The 6258-nt window shown below is 58.4% G+C and overlaps 1 pseudogene; it reads left to right on the top strand.

Moving 5' to 3' along the window:
* Positions 1–4025: 4025 nt before the first annotated feature.
* Positions 4026–6258, top strand: part of LOC128948120 (Fc receptor-like protein 4) — a 93237-nt pseudogene continuing 91004 nt past the window's right edge.

The following is a 6258-nucleotide window of genomic DNA, read 5'->3' as shown; positions in this document are numbered from 1 at the left end:
GGGCAGCTACCGTGCTCTGGCTGCCTTTTTGTAACTTTTTCTCTCAAAAAAAATATTACCCGAATTTTGTTCATAACAGTAGCACCCAAAAATTTTGCAGGGGTCTCAGATGAGGCCCATGGGGGCTGGGCCATGGTGGGGCACCACTCGTCATTCCTGCTTCCCCCTGATTTTGGGACAGAGCAGTGACACCCATCGGGCTCCCAAACCCCTCAGGGCTCAGGAACAGCCTCACAGGAGGTCCCGGGGTGATTCAGGTGCTCCTGGGCTCATTCCCAACAAAGGGCAGCGCTCTAGGAGCAGTTGGCACATCCCAAAAGAAGCAGCCCGGGGCTGCTGGAGCCCGAGTGCTGTGTGCAAGGACAGCGTAAGCAAGCTGGGCCCCGCTCAGCCAGCGCTGTGCCAGGAACGTCTCATCCTGCATGAGCTCGGCAGCCTCTGTGGGTGCCGGCCCCGGGGCTATCGGGGGGCGTGGCCAGAGGGGCCGGGGGGCAGCGGGTGGGAGGGGCCAGGATGGAGGGACCAGGACCCCACTGGGGAGCCCCGAGCATGGAGGGAGCGAAACGGCGGAGGGGAGGCCCCGGAACAGGGCGGAGCAGAGACCCTGCAGTGGGGTCTGTGGAAAGGAGGGAAAGCAATGGTGGTCCCAGAGCACAGGAAAGGGGCCCAGCTTATTGGAATATGAATCCCAGTATTACCAGTTAGATAGTGCCTGGGCCAGTCTGACCCTCACTTCTGGGCCAAAGGCAGCAACTGTGGTGTAATACCCCAGAGATACCTTTGGCTTGCTGGAGGTTGCAGCTGGGCACTGAACAAGTCCAGGCTTGTTAGGAACTCCGTTTACCCCAGGAGGAAAGCTTCAGGTGAATGGTGAGGAGGAAAAGGTGATGGATTCTGCCGGAGGGTTTAATATCTAGAGGTTTATTCCATGGTTACAGAGGTCTGAATGTGAGCAACTGCTCCAACAGAATCCTGACCGCATGGCCTGATAACCTTTTTAAGCTCAGGGACAGGGGAGGGGGAGGGAACAGGTGAGCCACCCAACCAGGTAAGAGGGGCAGAGTCTCAGGGGGGGATGACACCTAGACTCTGTGGGCCTGAGGGGCATCCTTTGAACTTGACCAACCACACGACGCCTTGCTGGAATGTTAAGCCTGATTGACAGGACTCACTCAGCATGGGGGCAAGAGGGAAGGGAGAGAGGTATAGGCACACCTGGGGAAGGAAGTTTACAACACACTGCAACACCAGCTGCCATCACGCTGCAAGTGCCAGGATGGTCACGGGGTGTCCGAACCGACTGTGGCAGTGTCCAAAGCCACTGTCACGATGTGTCGTGACCGAGCGTTGCCGGGGTAAAGGCCCCACAGCTCCGGGAAGTGGAGGGGTACCCTGAAAGGGGTGCAGCTGGTATGGGGCAGAGCCCTGCATATTCCCTATGCCCTGTGCAGGTGAGGAGGGCAAGGATGGAGCAGCTTTGGGAACACCTGGAATCCAGACAGGGTCCCTCCCCACAGCCCCATCACAACCATAAGGCAGAGCCACGGCTCAATATTTCCCACATTTCCCACTTATCTGGCAGCCGAGCCAGAACCCAAACTTTCTTTCCATGACGTTCCAAAGGGCTGCAGGTTTTGTTCAAGAAGGAGGACCAAGTCAGGTTGTTGAGCAGATTGTTGTGGCATTTGCAGTAGTTATGGGGCTCTCTTAGTCCCTTGGAGACAGGGATTAAATGATCAATTGCTGCATTTCCGGACTGGTTCCCTCACAGCTACCCCTGCTGGGGGGTTTCCAGCCAGCCCTGCTCGGAAAACCATCAAATGCCCTCACAGAGCCACTGCTTGGGCTCCCTTTGGGTTTTGTGTTTCTTGCAGAGTTGAGCAAACCACAGCCAGGCCTTTTTCCCCCCGCAGAATTCTCACCTCTGCTGCAGCTCTAAAGCTGCCGGAATCAAAGCCCAGGGGACAGGGGGGACCCTCAGGCGCTGGCTGCCATCTGGGGCTGGCCAGAGCAAGGCTGGGCAATGGCCATCCCTGTGCAGTGGGGCTGGGCCGTTGTTATAGGTAAAAGTTAAGTTAAGTTAAAATAGGATATAGTTCAATTATATTGTATCAAGTATGTTATATTATTTGTATTATGTTAAAGGGGGGAGGGCTTATTAGAATGTGCTAGAAGGGTCCAGGGTTTGGTGAAACAGGGGTCTGATGGGGCAAGGCAAGGTCAAAGAGAGATTGGATGAAACATCTGACCAATCATTCGAAGCCCTGCAGAAACGATTGGTCCAGAATGAACGGCGGTAAAGACCAATGAGAAGCCTGGAAATGGATCAATCATCATGAGGATCCAAAATGCACCAATCCTGGACTCGAAGGGGACTATAAATGTGGGGAGTTCGTTAGGGTTGGGGTTTTTCTTCTTTTGGAATATTTGTTGTTTGGGAGAACCCAGTGCACTTGGGGTGAGGGCACTATTTTCGTTTTTGGCTCGCTCTGTGGGTGCCTGGGCTTATCCTGGGCACTCCGTTCCTTGTAGCTATTTTAATAAACGAGAACCTCTTTCTCTGGATAAAGTTTGGCCTCGTTCGTATCCATAACACCATGGTTGGCCCCCACCCTTGGATGGCCACTGGCTTCAAGGAGCAGGAGTTTGGGTGCTCCTTCCTGCCCCGGGTCTCCATTCCCCAGCTGCTCTTGCAGGCTCTAATCCTGCAGGGAACGAGCAGGAATGGAGAAATCTGGACCACGCCTCTGGAGCTGCCATCCCCGAGGAATGGACCCCCTTGTCCATCATTTGTCCCCCCTGGACAGGATTCCCACAGGACAGAACACCCTCCCCCCCCCCACCCATGTGACACTCAATACAAATGGCCTCTTCCTTCTTCGGCAGGACAGAAAAAATGAAAGTGTTGGGGGGCACAGCCAGACACCCCCATCCCCCACAGCCTCTGCAGCCCTCTCTGTAGACCCCTCACTGTTACTTGCCCCACTGTGGGGTTCCCCCAACCCATTCCCTACTCAATTGTTTCCCAGAATAATCAAGGAGCAAACTGGGGCGTTGTGAAATTGAGGAATCAAAGGGAGGAAATGGAAAGGAAGAGTGGAAAAAGCCCCTGGGAGCTGGGGGCACACTGACTCAGAGCCCCTCGGAATCTCCCTGGGGTGACCCCCAGGACATCGGAACACTTTGGGGGCTGTCCTGAGCTGTGGGTGACCCCAAAATCTGAAGCACTCAGGGAAGGGGCTCCAAATCACGGACCCACCGAGCCACTGCCCAGCCCTGGCACCCCCATTCCCCTGGGAACCCAACCATGGGACCCCCATTCCTTCAGTCCCCATGTCCCAGGGACCCCACGCCAGTGCTCACATTCCCCAGGATCTCCATGGCCCAGGACCTCATTCCCAAGGAACCCTCTCCCATTCGTTCCATCCCCAGAAATTCCTCTTACCCCAGAACCTTGATTCTCCCAGGAACCCCCATGCCCACTGGATCCCTCATTCCCCTGGTACCCTCATCCCTAGGACAACCATCCCTTGACCCTAAATCCCTGGAGCCCTCATTGTTCCGGGACTCCCATCCCTTAGTTCCCCCAGCCCTGGGCACCCCCATTCCCATGGCACCTCCATCCCTGGTGACACCCCCTCCTCAGAAACCCTATTCCCAGGGGCCCAATCCCTTGGGCTCCCCATTCCCCTAGAACCCATCTCTGGCTCTCCAAACACTCTGTGCCCCTCACTCCTGCTAAGCCCATGTCCCACCTTCTGCCACTCTGTCCTGTCTCCATCCTGTCCCCTCCCTGCCCACAGCCTGTCCCCAGCTTCTGGCAACCCTGATCCCACCAGGTGCCACCTACGCATGAGGATGAGACCTGACCTCTCTTCCTTCCCCTTTTGCCAAAGAGCCACCACCCAGGGGACAGCCACCCTGGCAGCGAGTGACAGCAAGTCCAGATGTCCGGGGACACCGGGATGGCTGGGAAGGTGGCGCTGCTCCTGTGGGGTGAGTGTCCTGGGCATGGACCTGACACCATGGGGATTGACCCCAGTGAGGCAGAGACCAGTGGGGAGGGGGCGCAGGGAGTGGGAGAACATGTCAGTCACTGAGGTGTGATTCTGCTATGAGGACAAAGAGGTGTAGGGGTCCCTCAATGGGACTGTGCTGTCCCTTTCCCCTCTGCAGCTGAATCACACTGGCCGCTACTACTGTGGGGGCAGGGTGAGCTCCAACATGTCCTCGTGGGCACTCTCAGTGCCAGTGCCAGTGACAGTGCACAGTGAGCACCCCACAACTGGAACTCCAATCTCCGGACCCCACCACCACCTCCCAGCAGACTCACAGTCACAGTCCTTAGCACCCCTCTCCTTCCCAGACCTCTTCTCAGTGCCAGTGCTGGAGGGTCCCCCAAGCTCACTGTGGGGTCCCTCCTGAATCTCAGCTGCCTCAGCACCCCCAGCCCCCTGAGGCCCTGAGCCCCCCTCCTGCACGTGTTCTACCGGGATGGGCAGGTGATCGGGGGGGCCCGCAGGGGTCCCTGCAGCTGCTGGTGCCCACCGTGGGGGTCTCCCACTTGGGGAATTACAGCTGCCATGTGCTCTCAGAGGGGGGGCCGTGTGGAAGGGCAGCGCCCGGCTCCACATCACGGTGCACAGTGAGTGTGGGGATGGGCACGGGGAGTCCCCAGAGACCTCCCGGGTCCCCTTCCTGGGTACCTCCATGTCCCCCAGACACCTTTATTGTGTCCCTTCACCTCTGCCCTCAGTCCCTTCACTCCTCTGTGGTGTGACCCAATACCCAAAGTCCCCCATCACACCAATCTCCCGTCCCTATCCCCCCACAACAGCTGCCAGCCCCTCCCTGTGCCCTCAGCCTTGCCTTTGTCCCCACAGTGCCCATGGCCAATGCCACCATCACCCTAAGTCCCCTGTCACATTAAGTGCACGCAGGTGACAACATGACCCTGCTCGGTGCAGGTGGGCTCAGCCCCTGTCACCTTCACCTGGCTGCACAATGGGCAGGAGGTGGCCCAAGGTCCCCTCCTGGAGATCAGGGCTGTTGATGTGGGACATTCGGGCACCTGCCAGTGTGTGGCCACCAACCAGCTGGGACAGGATGGACACAAGGCTCTCAGCCCTGAGCTGGCCCTGGAGGTGACACCTGGCTCACCCTGGGTCACAGGTGGGGTCACACAGGGTTACTGGGGTGTTCAGGACCCCCATGGTTCAGGGCGACCCTGGTGTGTCCCCTCTATCCCCAGCAGTGGCTGTGAATGTCGGCAGGACCCTCCTGTTCCTGCTCCTGCTCCTGGCTGTCATCGGGGGCTGTCACTGGTGGCACCACCAGAGTGGTTGACAATGGGTGGGGGGGATTGGGGTCCTGGAATGAGGAGGAGCCCCCAGAGTGGAGGCAGAGATCAGCAGCACCCAGGGCCCCTGAGCTGGGGGACACCGAGCTTGCAGTGACCTCGGCTGGGGGTCCTGGGGGATATGGGAGGAATTTGGAATGTCTTGGTTGGGCTCCAGGGCTATCCCCGGATGGGCTTTGAGGAACGTTGCGGTGGCATTGGGAGTTCCTGGAGGGTTTGGAGAGCTCCTAGAGGGCAGTGCAGGGATGTTGGAGGATCTTTTTGGGTCCTGTGGGAGTTTGGGAATCCCCCTCTCTGCCATGCTTGGGGTTCTGGGGGTTCAGAGGGTTGGGGGCACGAGGGGGACTCGGGGCACTGCGGTGATACAGAAGTTCCGGGAGGTTCAGGGGTCATCAGAGTGTCCTGGGGGAATCAGGGGTCCATTGGGAATCAGGGCTGCAGTGGGGATTTGGGAGTCCCATGGGTGGTTGGAGCTGCCAAGGTCCCAGGAAGAATCAGGGGTCCTGGTGTCCCCATGGTCACCCCCTCCCTTTTCCCTTGCAGCTGCCAGGAAGCTCCAGGACAAGTGAGTGGGGGGCTCAGGGTGGGACTCCCCTTTCCCCCTCCCCAAACACCATGCAGACCCCCCCATCCCCACAGCATCCCCCCGGAGCAGGGGGCTGTGCTCAACACCCACATCATTGGCACTGAGTGGGCAGTGAGAGAACTCCAGGGTGGGACAGGGACACATCACCAACATGTGTCACCCCCCAATCACCTCCCCACAACTGGTATCACTCTCAGGGCCCCCACAGGTGTCCCCCAGCCCTGTCCCACCTCGGGATCTACAAGTGACCAATGCAGAGCTGTTGGGACACCAGAAGGGACAGCGGGACCCCCTTGACTACGAGAGCGTGCTG

Source organism: Melozone crissalis, unplaced genomic scaffold, assembly GCF_028551555.1.
Source record: "Melozone crissalis strain CALT ecotype California unplaced genomic scaffold, PUWL_Pcris_2 ptg000114l_1, whole genome shotgun sequence".
NCBI classification, from domain to species: Eukaryota; Metazoa; Chordata; class Aves; order Passeriformes; family Passerellidae; genus Melozone; species Melozone crissalis.
The sequence above is the reverse complement of the archived record's forward strand: the minus strand, read 5'-3'. Positions and strand labels throughout refer to the sequence as shown.